The sequence below is a fragment of the Desmodus rotundus genome, chromosome 4, assembly GCF_022682495.2.
Source record: "Desmodus rotundus isolate HL8 chromosome 4, HLdesRot8A.1, whole genome shotgun sequence".
In the NCBI taxonomy this organism is placed as follows: domain Eukaryota; kingdom Metazoa; phylum Chordata; class Mammalia; order Chiroptera; family Phyllostomidae; genus Desmodus; species Desmodus rotundus.
Genome location: NC_071390.1, coordinates 92419805 through 92438511, shown reverse-complemented (window position 1 = coordinate 92438511; position 18707 = coordinate 92419805). Strand labels below are relative to the sequence as shown.

Here is an 18707-nt window from a genome sequence, read left to right as displayed (position 1 = left end):
TCAACCGGAGTAACCAATTTAACAATAACTGGAGAGAAGCCTCATAACCACAGGAAGACAGAAGAAACCACTTCACCAAAACGTGACTGGTACAGAGTGTGGAGGGGGTGTGAGAAGGCTGGCTGGCCTCCCATGGGCAGCAGCTGAAGTTCCTGAAGGAAATTTCAGTGGCCGGGGTCTCTCCCTAAGAAGTGTGGGATCTAAACCCAAACTGGGCTTCCCAACCTAAAACACCAGAGCCAGAAAGGAACCCAGATACCATCCATCTCTGAGAAGTGGTGGGGTTTCTGTCTACCAGAGAGAGATGGCTAGAGACACAGAGAGTCTTTTAAAGGGCCAATGCATAAAATTTCACTTGCAGCCACTTACCCTTGGCTCTGGTGAAGGAGGAGGGGCAGAGTGGACTAGAGACACTTGAGGAAAGCCTGGGGATGGTGGCTTTGGGGACAGAACTGAGGCAGCAGCAGTCAGGATCCCTGTGCTGAGCCATTCCCCATACTGCAGGAGCCATCTTGCTCAGGCAGAGCAGTCTCCTCCAAGTGGCATCAGCCTGAGGGGAAGCAATACACCCACCGAAAGGAATTGTTCTGCTCCACCCTGTGGAGCTTAAGCCTGATTGCTGATTACAGATTGGCTAGATTAACAATGGAGGAAGATAGCCATAGACTGTGGATCACTGGTGCAGCCACTATGGAAAACAGTATGGAATTTCCTCAGAAAAACTAAAAATGGAACTGCCTTTTGACCCAGTGATTCTACTGTTGGGACTATACCCTAAAAATCCTGAAACACTTATTGAAAAGAACCTATGCACCCCAATGTTCATAGCAGTGTTATTTACAATAGCCAAGTACTGGAAACAGCCTTAGTGCCCATCCGTGAGTGGGTCAAAAAACTGTGGTACATTTACATAATGGAGTACTATACAGCAGAAAGAAGATAGAACTCTACCCCTGTGACAGCATGGATGGAACTGGAGAGTATTATGCTAAGTGAAATAAGCCAGGCAGTGAAAGACAAATACCATATGATCTCACCTATAAGTGCAACCTAATCAACAAAACAAACAAGCAAGCAAAATAGAATCAGGGACATGGAAATAAAGAACAAAGTGACAGTGACCAGAGGGGATGAGGGTGGGGAATAATGAGGGAAGGAAAGGGAAGGGTTGAGTCAAGGAACATGTATAAAGGACCCAAGGACGAAGACAATGGAGGCGGAGGGAGATTGAATGTGGAAGTGCAGGGTGGGTGGAGCAGGGGAGAGTAGTGGGGGAAAATGGGAACAACTGTAATAGAACAACAATAAATATTTTTTAAATAGTAGTAGATGGAAAAACAATTAAGAAAAAAACCCAAGTTGCACTATATCAAACTGAAATCTGCATAGCAAGGAATACCATCAACAAAATGAAAAAGATACCTACAGAATTGGAGAAAATATTTGCAAACTTTATGTATGATAAAGGGTTAATATCTAAAGTATGTAAAGAACTCATACAACTCAACAGTCATAACAACAAAACAAAAGCAATCTGATTTAAATAATGAGCAGAAAATCTGAACAGATATTTTTTCAAAGAAGATATACACATGGTCAACAGGTACATGAAAAAGTGCTCAACACCACTAATCATCGGGAAAATGCAAATCAAAACCACAATGAAATACTACACATGGCTGTTGTCAAAAAGACAAAAGACAAGCGCTGGCGAGGATGTGGAGAAAAGGAAACCCTGTGCACTGTTGATGGAAATAAACATTGGTACAGCCACTGTGAATAACACTATTCAGGCTCCTCAAAAATTTAGAAATAGAAGTACCATATGAGCCAGAGATGAGGAAGAAGATGGAGAAGCAGTGCCAGAAAACAAACTGTAATCAGACAATCTGGTAGAAGGGTTCTGATATTTAAGGTTGCTTTTCACTTCTTTTACAACATGGACCCTTCTATGGTATGGGCACTGAAACTAAAGTCAACAGTGGAAGAAGGACTGGCACTGTATAGAAACATTTTTAGAGAAACAACAAGTAAAAGAGCCAGACAGAAATTAAGTGTATTACTGTAAAGTTACACCAAGTGTGCCTGCTTCTCCTGTCTCCCCTTCCAACTTTTCCGCTTCTGCCGTGACCTGAGACAGCAAGACCAACCCCTTCTCTTCTTCCTCCCCCTCAGCGTATTCAGCATGATGACAAGGATGAAGATCTTTATGTTGATCCACTTCCGCTTAATGAATAGGAAATAATCATCATGCTATGTAGTTAATAAACTTCCTGTTGTGAATGCATGTAGTGTTTTCATGTGGAAATCTGAGTCATCATCATTGCCCAAGTATTTATCTATCTTTCACTTTTTCCACTTGCCATCCAAATGCTCTGACTGTGCATATGTTTACTTTTGTTACTGAGCGAGGACTTGCTGCCTGATATGCATAGAAACCAATACTATGATGTCAGCTTTTGTGAAAAGAAAAGGCTTTTATTTTTGAGTTGACTGATAAGGAGACTGGAGGCAGGGCTCACATCTGTCTCCCTGATCCAGGTTTAGAACAGGTGTAAGAGGTTTCAGAGACACTGAAGTTAAGAACAATCTAACAATAGCCAGGGGGGAGTGGGGAGGGGACAGTGAGGAGAGGGGATTACCGGAACTACTATAAAGGACAATGGACAAAAATCAAGAGGGAGGGTGGATGTGGGGGAGGGAGGTGGGTTCAGCTGTGGTGGGGTGGAGGGATGGGGAGAAAATGCAGACAACTGTAATTGAATAACAATAAAAATTTAAAAAAAAAGAGGTTTCAGCATCAAATCTTCCTGGACAATGGTCCCTTTGCTTATGAACGGGATCTGGTGTTTAGCATCTGGTCATTTCCAGGTCCTTTGGTTCCAGTGAGGGGAATAGTTAAGGGTTCACAAGTGTTACTCTGGAGTGGTATATCCAAGGTTTACACTTTGGTTCTGGGTCTTGTTAGAAACAGGATAAGGCCAGTTTGAGCTAGTTCTGTGGTTATACTTTGAGGTGTATGAGTTATATTTTAACTTTCTGATTGATCTTTCCTTGGATATAAGCATGAGCAATGGCAGAGGTATCAGCAATTTGAAAGAAGCACTGTGTTCCACCAGGCCGTCTATAAAATGGATTTGCTATTCTGCTGCGGCAGCTGAGTTGTAACTTTAGCCCTGGGAGCTGTGGAAAGGTGCTGGTGTGGTCCACGGAATACAACCATTGGATCCATACGAAGATAATACGGATGAACTTGTCCAGAGAGGTCATGAAGTAATTGTTCTGACATCTTAGGCTTCCTTTTTTGTTGATCCCAACAAATCATCTGCTATTAAATTTGAGATTTACCCTACATCTTTAATTAAAAATGATATGGTGCTATTATTTTTCATGCAGCTGGCAAAATAAGTAGACAAATGATCTGCCAAAAGATACATTTTGGACATATTTGTCACATATGCAAGAAATGTTTTGGAATTGTCTGATTTTATTGAAAACTCTGTAAAAATGTCATTTTTAATAGGAAAATAACAAAACTACAGGAACCAAGGTTTGATGTTATTCTTGTGGATGTCATTGTACCCTGTGGAGAGCTGTTGGCTGAGCTGTGGAAATATATTTAGTGTACACTTTCTGCTTCTCTCCTGTTTTACAATTGAAAAGCATATTGTGAGGACTTCCAATCCCTCCATCCTATGTACTTGTTATGTCAGAATTAAGTGATCAAATGACCTTCATGCAGAGGGTAAAAAGCAGGATACATGTGCTTTGTCTTTTGCTTCCAAACATTCAATGAGAAGTAGGATCAGATTTATAGTGAAGCACTGGGTAAGTCATGGTCTCAGTGGGTAGCATGAGGTCTTAACTTTCCTAGTGCCTTGGAGGATGAGTTTGCGTAAATATAAAGTCAGAGTGAGAGGAATTTGTCTTTATAAGTGAAATGATGAAATAAAAGAAGTGATCTTTCAGTCCACAAATGTTATAGAAATGCTTAAATGGTAAGGTCGGTTTGAGCCCTGTGGTCCATTACCAGCCTAGGACACTCCAGGAAGTCAGAGACCACAGAGTGAGGCACTGAAGAGGTCTGTAAGTAATCACATTGTCATTCTTATTTTTTGGTTTGTTTGTAATAGGCTTTATCTTATAGAGGAGTTATAGGTCCACAGCAATATTAAGTGGAAATTTGCCCACACGTATATATTGCCTCCTCTATTATTAACATCCCCCAGAGAGAAATACATTGGTTATAATTGATGAAAGTATATTATATCGTTATCGTCCAAAGTCCGTAGTTCACACTCTCGATGCTAATGTATACTGTCATGTATCCACTAGAACAGGATTGTACTGACGAGTTTCACTGGCTTAAAAGTTCTCTGTGCTCTGTCTATTCATTCCACATGTCAATTTCACTGTAATGTTTCCATCTTTAATAAGAGGCATTAGGAATTTCACTAGTTATCTTCATCAAAGCAGGCAGACGTGTATACTGAGGAGTTACATATTTCTAGCACAATATCTACGGAGCATTGAGGGAGATGTTTCCCCTTGCAGAGCCTTGTTTCATTTAAATTAAACTAGTTTCCCATGTTACCTGAAGGAGTCCTTCGCAACGAGATAAAGTGGCCATATCTCAGATTCAGGAATCTATAATTCTAGGTTTCTAATTATTACTCGTTCCTTCATTAAGTATTTACACATCATCTGTTCTGAAGTCTTAAAATCTTGTTGAAGGGTGGACATACAAGTTATTACTCTATATTTTAAAAACATGTCTCTTCAATAAAAGAAAAATTAGACAAAATTATGGGTAAGCACATTTATCTTGGTATTTTATGAAAACTTTCCAGCTGTTTTTGTGCAAATACTTTTACTTAATCCGTAAATATTATTAAGCTCCCAATGTGAACCAAATGCAGTAGTAGCCATACTTTCCAAAACCTCACAGTATACTTGGAAAATCTAGGAATAAGGGAATAAGTTGATAAATTGTAGAATATAGATTAAGTACTCTAAGGAAAGGTGTCTTAATGGGTGTGGTAGGGTTAGTTAATTAAGGAGTAGAAATTATTGTTTATATATACTTTAGTTAATTTTGAATCTTTACAGAATAAACAAATCCATGTTTAATTCTTTAGTGCTTAGATTAAGACTTGGTTATGATTCTGAATATACCAGGTGACATTAGTGATAAAAGTCTATTAACTCTTTTATCTACATGAACAATATATATATACATAAAACATATACTTTGTAACTGCATTTTCAAACCAGACACATTTAAATATCTTTGGCTACATTATTCCAAGCTCCTTTCAGAAAATTACCTGGTATAATCACATTACAATATCCTCATTTTCTCCAGCAATTGTTCGTTTTTTTCATCCCTTCAGGAAGACCCACTCCATTATGTGAGTTAAAGGAGAAGGATGAAATGTGGCTCACTTGAACCCGTTGGGTTCTTGAATTTCCTCACCCACTCTCACCACATTTTGAATTTGTTGGAGGACTCCATGCAAACCTTCTAAACCCCTGCCTACGGTAAACGATTCCTGTTTGTTTTGCTTTGTTTACTCTGATTTTTCTGTGGAAATCTATCTGCATTCTTTATTTAGGATGTTTGATCACAATGAGAAAGATACAGGAAGCTGGACAAAATGACCTGCCAACTATTTCAATACCATTACAAGAATATGAATTTCATTATCATTACAAAATGAAGTATTATACCTGAGAGCCTTTGGGAATAGGGTCAGTTAATTAAATTTAGGTCTCATTATTCAACTCATAAGAAAGTGTCACTCATTCGTTCAAAGAATATTCTAAAAGCGACTAGTATAGTCCAGAGATAAATAATAGATAGGCAAACTAACAGTGTAAACACAATTTCCACCCATACACACCTGACATTCTACTTGAAAAGATAGACTTTAAGCAAATAATAAAAATTGTGTGACCCTGGCTGGGTGGCTTAGTTGGTTGGAGTGTTGGCCCATACATCAAAAAGGTCACATGTTCAATCTCTGGTAGGGGTGTTTACGGGAGGCAATTGATCGAAGTTCTCTCTGACATCGATATTTCTCTTTCTCAAATCAATAAACATATCCTTGGCTGAGGATTCAAAAAATTGTGAAGAGTATTATAATAAGGAAAGACCACAATGCTAGAGAATATCCAGCAAGGATCAAAGAAAGTATTTCATATCAATGATGGTTAAGTGAGATCTGAAGGATGTGCAGCAATAGGAGGGAGGCATGGGGAGAAAGACACAAAAAGTAAAGCAGGAAGAATAATAATGACAGTTCCTAAGAAGTCCAAATTTAGTGTAGTGGAAAGAGGCTGAATAAAGAGGCAGATGATGCTGGAAAAGTAAGTTAGAGATAAGTAATTATAAGAATTTTGAAGCGTCCTATATTTTGTATATAGGACAATGACACCTCAGGCTCCTTCAAAATGGGTATGTTGGGACTTCACAGAGTTCACCCAGTGTCATTAGCAACTGCAACATGATGTTCCTTCTGCTTTGGCAGCAAAAGCCATGGAACGAATTTTGCCACATGTTTCATGCCAAAAATCTGCATCAAAATCTCAGACACAGTAGTTTTTGGAATCCCCCAATCAGTGTCTAGTTCTCACACTGTCAGTCACTGATCTTTGTTGATGGCAGCCCATACGCATTCAACATTCTCAGGTGTTCTACTTGTTACAGGCCTTCCAGAATGTGGGTCACAGCCAATGGATTCTTGGCCATTTTTGAGGCATTTCTGCCACACTTTTATTTGCACTGCACTCATTGCATCATCCCCAAAGCCTTCTAGATCATCCAAATAGTTTCTGCAGAGAAATGTTCAAGCTTAACACAAAATCTGATGCAGATTTGTTGCTCTATTTAGTCAGTCATTTTGAATGTGATGGCCACACTGTGCACATGCTCACTCAACAGTGTATACCACCCCCACTGACCAGTACAGTGAAGTTGTTATTGTTCACGCATGTGCATTCCAGTCCACTCTCCTCGGCTACTAGGTTGTCCTGCAACCTGTGGATGTCCTGCATACTTTCTCATTATATTAATAAAGGCTGGACTTTTTCCAGACAGACCTTGTATATATAATTAGGCAATCAGATGAGCAAGTTGAAATGCTAAATTTTTTGAAAGGCTCTTTTCCAGTATTCTAGCTTAAAGGGGAGATCATTCCTCAACAATATTAATGTGTGTTCCAACAATATTGGCAGCGAAACCCAAAGTTTGCTTGTCTTCACTACAGCATTTAAACAATTCCTCATTGAGATCTCCAGGTTTGACATCAAGAGCATGAAACAGACTTGCTTATTACAGCAGGTGTTCTCTACCATACCCCCACTCACCAAGCCTGCACAAAATCTCAGTAAAGATCGCTCAGTGAACAGGGTTCTTGTCATCACAGCTGCCTGTGAAAATGGTGAAGGAGAAAATGTACACTACACATATAATAAAGACCATAAATTCTGTATACTTCATAAAGACCAAATAATTTCTAGCACTTCTATATGAAACTGTTCATAGTTAAAAATTACAAAATAATTCTGTTAATATATAGGATAATATTCCTTGTGGGAGAAAAAATCTATATGTTTTAAATTGATATAATATCTTTAAAATATAAATAGAAAGCAAATATCATTTACTGAACTGTTAAATGATTAAGAGACCCTTTTTGTCTACCATTTGATTAGCAGCAACATAAAACAGATCTTATTTGAAGATTAATGCAATAGCTCTTTTGATTGCAAGTTATTTAGGCTATATATGGGAACTTTCACATGGGTAAAGGCTGAGGTAAGATTAGTGAAAGTTCTGTTCAATCTAAACCTACTCCTGAAAGGTATACCACTTTACATTAAGGGAGAGTGAAAATGTTAGTAGGGGTGGAAAAAGAGGAGGAGAAGCAAGACAAGGAGAAGCATGAATAAAAGTATAATCCTAATAATTTGTAATAGTAGCTGTTGTTTTTAAGCTGCAAAAATAAGACTTGAATCCAAGTCAATGATTTATAAAAGCAGTCATTATTTTTTATATAAAGTAAATTGTTTCCCCAACCTACTTGCTTTCCATTAATTATTAGGATCCCAGATAATTTCTCTACTTTCCCTTTAAGAAATAAAAAGTTGGCAAATTTCAACAAGATTCTTAAACATTCTTATAGATTTGACTTTATAAAATGCTCCAATAAAACTATATGGAGCGATATAATCAGGCTGTGCAAATATGCATATAGATTTCACACCAAGGATATATGTAGAGGGAGAGTAGGGCTAAATCTTAATTCCTTTTTGATTCTTTTTCGTAGTTCTTCAGATGATCTTTTAACAAGCATGTGCTATTTTTATAAGAATGTCGAAGAATGAGAATAACCAGTCCATGTCAGCGATTAATCTACAAAGTGAGGCTGTATTATTATGTTACTATAGGGAACCATCTTCCATAGCATGGCTGAAGAAGGCTACTGGCAGAGAACTAAAGAGACGAAACATCGAACCCAGGGAACTGTAAGTGTTGCTGCAGTTTACTGGAATCACACAGATACCAGGACGCACAATGTTAGTCTTAGAGAAGTACAGTGACCCTCATATGAAACTAATACCATCAGGGTGGAATTGTACTTTTGAAGAACTTTCTGGATAATGTAGGGTTTGCAAATTCAAAGTTTGAAAAATGTTTCCTCTTTTCTAATTTCTGTAAACAACAACAAAAAAATAAGTAAGAAAAAAGCTTTACAACAATGATTAGGATGAAAAAGTATAAATTTCATACAGGAAAGATTGCCATTGTTTTCCAGAGAGAAAATAACAAATAGTAAATTTAAAGCAGGGCAGAAAATAGATGAGTATGCAGTTTTGATGAGATATCCAGAAAACTTTTGTTCCTCTACATTTGTGTTTTCGGTAGAAAAATACATTGAGCAATGAGGAATTACTCTAAACCAGAAAGTAAATACATTTAAATTGGTAAGGGTCTGGGACCACAGGGAAGAGTAATTCTGAAACAATTCCAGCTGTACTTGGCTTCACCAGGAATTCTGTATAGTTGACCCTGGAACAACGCAGGGTTTAGGAGCACTGAGCTCCTCCTTTCCCATAAAAAATCCACATGTAATCAAAAGACAAGTTAACTAAAATGCAGTAAAAATAGCATTTTCAACAAATGGTGTTGGGAAATCTGGACAGTTACATGCAAAAAAAATGAAACTCCATCACCAACTTACACCATACACAAAAATAAATTCAAAGTGGGTAAAACACTTAAATATAAGTTGTGACACCATAAAGTCCTAGAGGAGAACATAGGTAGGACAATCTCAGATATCCCACGCAGCAATATTTTCACTGATATGTACCCTAGAGCAAGGGACATAAAGGAAAAAATAAACAAATGGGACTTCATCAAAATAAAAAGCTTCTGCACAGCTAAAGAAAACAGCAGTAAAATGAAAAGGGAACCAACTGTATTGGAAAATGTATTTGTAAATGATACCTAGGACATGGGTTTGCTCTCCAAAATATATAAAGAACTCACAGGACTCCACTTCAGGAAGACAAACAATCCAATTAAAAAATGGGCAAAGGACCTAAAGAGACACTTCTCCAAGGAGGACGTACCGAGGGCCCAGAGACATAAGAAAGGATGCTCAACATCACTAGCCATCAGAGAGATGCAAATTAAAACCACAATGAAATACCACTTCACACCGGCCAGAATGGTTATCATAAACAAACCAACAAACAACAAGTCTGGAGAGGATGCAGAGAAAAGGGAACCTTAGTGCGCTCTTGGTGGGAATACAGACCGGTGCAGCCACAATGGAAAACTGTATGAAATTTCCTCAGAAACTAAAAATGGAACCACAATAACATTACTGGGATTATACCCTAAGAATTCTGAAACACCAATTCAAAAGAACCTATGCACCCCAATGTTCATAGCAGTACAATCTACAATAGCTAAGTGCTGGAAACAGCCTAAGTGCCCATTAGTAAATGAGTGCATCAAAAAACTGTAATACTACACAATGCAATACTATGCAGGAGAAAGAAAGAAATCCTGTCTTTTGTGACAGCATGGATGGAACTGGGGAGCATTACACTGAGTGAAATAAGCCAGGTGGTGAAAGACCAGTACCATATGATCTTATCTATAAGTGGAACCTAATCAACAAAACAAAGAAGCAAGGAAAATGTAACCAGAGACATTGAAATAAAGAACAAACTGACAGTAACCAGAGGGGAGGGGAGAGAGGGATAATGGGGAAAAATAGGGGAAAGGGCATTAAGGAACATGTATAAAGGACACATGGACAAAGCCCAAGGGGGTAGGTTCGAGGGTGGGAGGTGGATATGGGTGGGGTGAGGGAGTGTGATGGGGTGAAAATGGAGACAACTGTACTTGAACAACAATTTAAAAAAAGATAAATTAAAGTATATCTTGAGACAAATGAAAATGTAAATACAATATACCAAAGTGTATGGGATGCAGCAAAAGCAAATTTAAGAGAGAAGTTCATAGTGATTAACACCTGCATTAAGAAACATGAAATATTTCAAATAAGGAAACATTAAACCTCAAGAAACTAGACACAGAAAAACAAACAAAACTCAAAGCTAGTAAGTGGAAGAAAACAAAGATTAGTGCAGAAATAAATGAAATAAAAATTAAAAGACAATAAAAAAGAGCAATAAAACTAAGAATTGTTTTTTCAACATGTAAGCAGTATCAACGAAACTTCAGCTAGGCTCACTGAGAGAAAAAGATAGAGAACCCAAATAAATAAAATCAGAAATGAAAGCAGAGACATTACAATTGATATATAAAAATAAAAAAGTTTATAAAAGACTACTGTGAACAACTATACATGAACAAATTGGACATTCTAGACAAAAATAGATAAATTTCTAGAAACATATAACCTACCAAGGCTAAATTATGAACAAGCAGAAAATCTGAACATACTAATTACTAGTAAGGAGATTTAATCAGTGATCAAAAACCTCCCAATGCAGAAAAGTCAGGACCAGATAGCTTTACTAGTGACTTCTACCAAACATTTAAAGAAGAATTAATACCAATCCTTCTCAAACTCTTCCAAAAAATAGAAGAGGAAGGAACACGTCCAAACTCATTTTATGAGACAGCATTTCCCAATATGAAACCAGACAAAGATACCACAGGAAAAGAGAATTATAGACCAATATCCCCTGAAGTGGTGGATATAGGTGAAAGTGGTAAAAAAAATACTAAGTTCCAGTTCTAAGATAAATAAATTCTGAGACTATAGTTAACAATACAGTATTGCATATTTGAAAGTTGGAAGTTACTAAGAGTAGATCTTCAAAGTTTTCATCATAAGACAAAGTAACTATGTGAGGTGATGGATGTCAAGTAAACTAGGTGGTAATTATTTCACAATATAAACATATATCAAATCATTATGTTACATACCATAAACTAATACATCATTATGTATCAATTATATCTCAATGAAACTGGAGAGAAAAGAATTTGCAAAGTAAATTGGATACATACTTGACAATTGTTAATTGTCCTGAAGACTAAATTAAGAATCTGTGGTAGGCATTTTTTTTAATGATTACAATTATATTACCGCTATAAACTGTTTTCTCCTTTAAAAAAATTACTTTTCTTGATACTTTTCAATAAAAATGGTAAATATTAAAAATATGACCCTATATATAGTTTCAACTTGATTATACTCAATACTGAGTAACAGATTTAAAAATCCAAGACCTTGGATTTCTAATTCACAGGCTGATGGGCATCAAATGGCCCAAATTCATATTGTTGAAAATAAATTGTATCCCTCAAGCTTCATCCTCTAGTATCCAGTCAACAATCAGGTAGACAAGATCAGTCCTCTTACCTATATGTACCCTCCCCTGAACAACCCCCCCTCCCCACCCCGCCCCGCGCCTCACATCCCTGTCCCCCACCATAGGTGACATCATTACACAGAGAAAAGGAGCAAGGTGAACAAAGTAGGTTATGGGGAAGGTCTGGAAATAATGCATTCAAGATTTTCATTTATTTCTTCATTCACAAATATTTGGGTGCCTTTCCTAGAGCTAGTGTTCAAGCTTTGGACAGTATGTCTTTTCTCTGTTTCCTTAAGGACTTGCCTGAGAGCACAAGGCAGCCCAACTGGGGTTCCGAAGCAGTGGATATATGCCCAGAGTTAAGAAATAACTCTTTACTCAGCTTTTCACATAATGCAAGTGCTAGCTATTGTTTTTAGCTGCCAAGGACACCAGTCAAATTACTGGCCAATTCCCATCACACTTTCCTTTAGTGGCAAAGCTTAAATTCCTGGGCATGTGGCTTGGCCCAGGTCAGTCAGAACACCTCTGCCTCTGCTGAGGTAAGTCATATGACCCAAGTTGTACTATTTCACCAGATGGAGATAGCGAGGAAGGCCTTGCTTTTGAATACTAGGGTTAGTTTTTGAAAATAGATGCCAGTGATCCTATTTCTTATCTTGTGAGAATGTTTGTTTGTAATAGAAGATAATGAAACCACTAGAGAGATGGCAGAGATTATAAATACAGAAAGATAGGGAAGGAGGGAGGGGGAGAGAGATAGAGAAGGGGAGGGAGATGAGGAAGAAAGAAGAGGAGGAGGAGGGAGAGAAGGAGTTGGGGGGGGAGAGAGACAGACAGACAGACAGAGACAGAGAGAGAGAGAGAGACAGAGACATTGAGTGCTGTTTCCAGATCTGAGGTTCTAAAAGCTGACATTCCTCAGCTTGTTAGCTGATGAAAGATTTTGGGCAAAGGAGTCTGCCTTCCCAACTCTGTATCACACCTCACAATCAGGAGCTGAAAGCAGAATGTGTTTTTTGTAAACAGTTCCTTCATCCCCTGGCCCCCAGGTCCTTATCTTCAATCAGCAATGTCCTCAGCTCACCTCTCCCAAGAAAAGCAACTCTTGTAAGGTACAAAGGAGTGCTAATCTCAGGGAAGACATTCATTCAGGGGAACCAAATCTGTGGAAATTCAACTCATCTACCAAGTGAACGATCTTTTACAAAATTAAACAAAACCTCTCTTTTTATAATTGTAGTCATTGTTTTACAGTTACATAACATAAAAAAAAAATTTGAGAGGGTTAGTCCAAACAAAGGAACTGTCTGTCCCCAATACGTTTCCATGTTTTTGTGACACAAAAAAACTATTGGCAGCTTTGAAATGGCTTTGTTTATAGCTCCTACTCTTCTAAATCAGGGTGGCAAGATGCAGTCTCAGCTCTAAGTCAAGGTATCCTGCACCTTTCTTTCTCCTAGCAGTTTGTGCCAGACGCTTCTCACGGTTTATGCCCTGCAAATTGGAACTTAATTTACAGGGATGGCAAGGCAGGTGACTTTCTTTTCCATTTTCCTTCTGATATCGCTCTAATGTTCCTGTGCAGATCATAAATATTTGCCTGGGCTTATTCTGTGAGGACTTTGAAATGTAGAACTAAAACAAAGTAAAATGCCAAGGAAAGAAATAGAAATTTAGGAGAATCTACAGCGGATGTAATTAATACCTGTAGCACATTCTTGGGGGCAGGACCAGAGCCTTCAAAAGAGACCAATGCAGATTAGAATGCAGTGCAGTTGCAATAACTCTGTTTGGGGCTAGTATACGCCCTCCGAATGTATTGCCCTCCTTATTCACATTGCTGCTGAATAACAGCTGCAATCTTGGTCAGCTCCTTTCAACTTCAGTTTCACAACAGCCTTCTCTTCAGTCTCGATGCTTTTGCCACTTGACTTGGATCTTGAGCTAATCAAGATCAATTAATATTAATAGTCGATTAATATTTGTCTGAGGAAGCAAGCACATACCACGGGCTGAAAATAGTTTATTCAATAAATAGTGTTTGGGAAATTGGAGAGATGCATGCAGAACAATGAAACTAGACCACTTTCTTATGACACACACAAGAATAAATTCAAAATGCATTAGACTTAAATATTAGACCCTAAACAACAAAAAGCCTAGAAAAAAAAAACACAGGCAGCAAAATTTTCAGACATTGCTTGCTCATTGCAATATTTTTTTCTGATATATTCTGATAGACAAGGGAGACAAAGAATAAATTTAAAAAGTGGGTTTATTTCTGGGCTCTCTATTCTGTTCCATTGGTCTATGTGCCTGTTCTTATGCCAGGACCAGACTGTTTGATTTCAGTGGCCTTGTAATATAGTTTGATATCAAGAATTGTGTTCCCTCCTACTTTGTTCTTTTTCTCAATATTGTGAGGCTCTTTGGGGTCTTTTTTGGTTCCATATAAATTTTTGAAATTTTTGAAATTTTTTTACACATCTGTGAAGTATTCCATTGGCATTTTAATAGGAGTTGCATTGAATCTATGGATTGTTTTGGGTAGTATGGAAGTTTTAATGATGTTAAGTCTTCTAATCCATGATCACAGTATACGCTTCCATTTATTTGTATCTTCTTAATTTCTTTCTTCAATGTTCTGTAGTTTTCTGAGTACAGGTCTTTTGCCTCCTTGGTTAAGATTATTCCTAGGTGCTTTATTTTTGTTGTTGCTATAGTAAATAGGGTTCCCCCCCAGTCTGTCTTTCTGATAGCTCATTATTGGTGTACAAAATGCCATCATTTTCTGAATATTGACATTGTATCCTGCTATTTTGCTAAGTTCACTTACTAGGTTGAGTAGTTGTGTGGTGGAGACAATAGGGTTTTCTATGTACACTATCATGTCATCTGTGGATAATGTCAATTTCATACTCTTTTTTTCCAATTTTGATGCCTTTTATTTCCTTTTCTTGTCTGATTGCTGTGGATAGAACTTCCAGTACTGTGTTGAATAAGAGAGGTAAAAGTGGAACACTTGTCTTGTTTCTGATCTTAAGGGGAAAGATTTTAGTTTTTGCCCATTGAGTATGATGTTGGCAGTAGGTTTCTCATAATGGCCTTTCTTACGTTGAAATATGTTCCCTTTATTCCTATTTTGCTGAGTGTTTTCTATCATAAATGGGCGCTGGATTTTATCAAATGTTTTTTCAACATTTATTGACATGATCATGTGATTTTTGTCTTTTTAAAAAATATTTTGTTAATATAGTGTGCTACATTTATTGATTTTCCCTTATGGGAAAAGAAATTTGCCAGTGATACGTAAGTCAAGGGTTTGATCTCCAAAATATATAAAGAACTCATACAATTCAACACCAGGAGGAAAAACAATCCAATTAAAAAATGGGCAAAGGGCCTGAATAGGTACTTCTTCAAAGAGGACATACATAAGGCTCATAGATATATGAGAAGATGCTCAACATTTCTATCCATCAGACATGCAAATCAGCAAATGAGTGGATCAAAAAACTTTGGTACATTTACACAATAGAATACTACTACACAGCAGAAAGAAAGAAGGAGCTTGTACCCTTCCCATCAACATGGATGGAAGTGGAGAGCATTATGCTAAGTGAAATAAGCCAGGCAGTGAAAGACAAATACTACATGATCTCACCAATAAGTGGAATGTAATCAACAAAACAAACACACAAGCAAAATAGAACCAGGGACATGGAAATAAAGAACAAACTGACAGTAACCAGAGGGGAGGTGGGAGAGGGACAATGGGAGAAAGAAGGGGAAGGGTCGTTAAGGAACATGTATAAAGGACACAGGGACAAAGCCAAAGTGAGGTAGGATTGAAGGTGGAAGGTGGGGGTGGGTGGGGCAGGGGAGAAGGGTGTGGTGGAAATGGAGACAGCTGTACTTGAACAACAATTAAAAAAGAAAAAAATAAAACAACAAGGAGATATCACCTCACACTTGTCAGAATGGCCATCATTACTAAATCAACAAAAAATAAGTGCTGGCTAGTGTGTGGAGAAAAAGAAACCTTCGTGCACTGTTGGTAGGAATGCAGACTAGTGCAGCCACTGTGGAAAACAATATGGAATTTACTCAATAAACTACATATTAAACTGCTTTTGGACATAGCAATTCCACTGTTGGGAATATACCCTGCAGTATATTCCCAGCAGTGGTGAATCCCAAATCATCAGTTCACAAGAACTTAAGCACCCCTATGTTCATAACAATGCTTATTACAATAGCCAAGTTCTGGAAACAACCTATGTGCCCATCAGTAAATGAGTGCATCAGAAAACTGTAGTACATTTACAAAATGCAATACTATGTAGGAGAAAGAAGGAACTCTTATCTTTTGCGACAGAATGGATACAATTGGAGAATATCATGCTAAGTGAAATAAGAAAGGCAGTAAAAGATAAATACCATATGATCTCACCTATAAGAGGAATCTAATGAACAAAATAAACTAATGAGCAAAATAGAACCAGAGGCATGGAAAATTGGAACAGACTGATAATGGCCAGAGGATTGGGGGAGGGGATAATGGGGAAAGCAGGGAAAGTGTCTAGTCAAGGAACATGTATGGGTGACCCACGGACATACACAATGGTGTGGGGATTGACTGTGGGAGCAGGGTGTGGGCTGGGCGTAGGAGGGCAAAGGGGGAAAATTGGTACAACTGTAATAGAATAACAATTAAAAATTAAAAAGAAAAGAAATGGGACTATATCAAACTAAAAAGTTTTTGCACAACAAAGGAAACCATCAACAAAATGAAATGACAACCCACGGAATGGTTGAACATATTGCTGATACATCTCATGAGGGATGAATAGCCAAAATTTATAAAGAACTTATGAAACTTAACACCAGAAAAAGAAAACAACAATCTAATTAAAAAATGGACAAAGGACCTGAATAGACACCTCTCTAAAGAGGACATACAGATGGCCATTGGTCATATTAAAGATGCTTAACGTCACTAATCATCAGAGATGTAAATTGAAAACACAAGGAGACATCACATCACACCTGTCAGAATGACTATCATCAATAAAGCAACAAACAACAATGGTTTGGGTGCTGGGGAGGAAGTGGACAACAAGGAACACTTGTGCACTGTTGGTGGGAATTCAAATTGGTGCAGCCGCAGTGGAAAGCATTATGGAGATACCTCAACAAGTTAAAAATGGAATTGAGTGTTATGACCCAGCAATTCTGGGAATATATATGAAGAAACTGAAAACACTAATTCAAAAGAATATAAGCACCCCTATGTTCATTGCAGCGTTATTTACAGTTGCCAAGATTTGGAAGCAACTCAAGTGTCCATCAATAGATGAGTGGATAAAATAGCTGTGGTACATTTACACAGTGGTATACTACACGGCTTAAAAAGAAAATTTTACTCTTTGTGAGAGCATGCACAGACCTCTAGAACATTATGCTAAGTGAAATAAGCCAGTCAGAGAAAGACAAATACAATATGATTTCACTCATATGTGGAATCAAATGAATAAACAACTAACAATCAAAATAGGAACAGACTCATAGATAGAAAGCATGCTGACAGTTCTGTGGGGTGTGGGTGGAGGGTTTAACCAAAAAACGGTTCATGGACACTGACAACAGTGTGGTGATTGTGGGGGGAGGGAATGGGTGGAGGTGGAAGTGGTATAAGGGGAATAAATGGTAATGGAAAAAATATAATAAAAAATAAACTATAAAAAATAAAATTATCTACTGTTAAATTTAAGGAGAATGTAAAAGTAATATCATCCTCAATCAACATTTAAAAAGAAGCCAATATGTGATAGATAATTATGAGATGATTATTTATGCTATAAAATAATTGCTTAACATTTGCAGCAAGCTTAACAATACTCCATTTTTGGAAATAGTGTTCCCAGTGAGAAGCCATTCAGTAACAACAAAAAATAACATTGCCCTCTGGGAAATCTACTCTTACAGCATTTCTTTAAAAAGTGCCACACTGTACATCTAAGCCACTGGTTATCCTCAGAACATCAAATACTACTTGGCATTGAGTAGGTACGCAAATATTTGCTTAAATATTTGGGGACTGTGTAGAACTGCAGGACTGAAGAGTTTGGGAATGCCTCATAATATAATGAAAATATCGTAGATGCAATCTTGTTAGACAAGTCTGGAATATGATTAATGTTTAATAAGTACAGCCCTAAGCAGTGTTATTATATCTTATTTAGAAAAATGATGTAAATGAAGGGGTTCCAAATACACCATCCAAAATATGCTGACTTGGCATAATGAATATTTTGAGCTAAAGATTCTTGAAAAGAAAAGATGGTACTCTGGCCTCCTTTTTCTTCCTGAAAGCAGGAGAAAACTCCCACATAAAAGATACATTTCCTGAACCTAGAGGAAAAGAACAATCTTATCACTAGAGACAGGGAGTTGAGGCTCAGAAAAATATGTACCCATAAATACTGTTAAAATAACCCTTATTTACCTATAGTCTCCTAATATACTTTACATACTTTTCCTCGCTTACTACACTTTGTTCTACCCAATATACAAGTCCTTAGGTCTAATAACTTTTCGAGTTTTCATTTTCTAGTGAAAACTCTCATGTACATGTGAAAATAAAATTTGTATGTTTTTCTCCTGTCTGCTTTTAATGTATCTTATGTTAACATAATTCTCAGGCCTAGCTGGAGACTCCAAGATGGTAGAGGAAATATTTTGGATCCCCTATATAAACAAAAAAGGTAACTCCCACTGGGAGTAGAAAATGTGGAACCCTAAAAGAAAAAGTTGCCATTGTCCATATAAGTACT

At 37.5% G+C, this 18707-nt stretch overlaps 1 pseudogene; it reads left to right on the top strand.

The window, feature by feature from the left end:
• The first annotated feature begins 3066 nt into the window (after positions 1-3066).
• On the top strand, positions 3067-8604 carry LOC112317702 (UDP-glucuronosyltransferase 2B31-like; annotated as a pseudogene).
• Positions 8605-18707: the final 10103 nt, after the last annotated feature.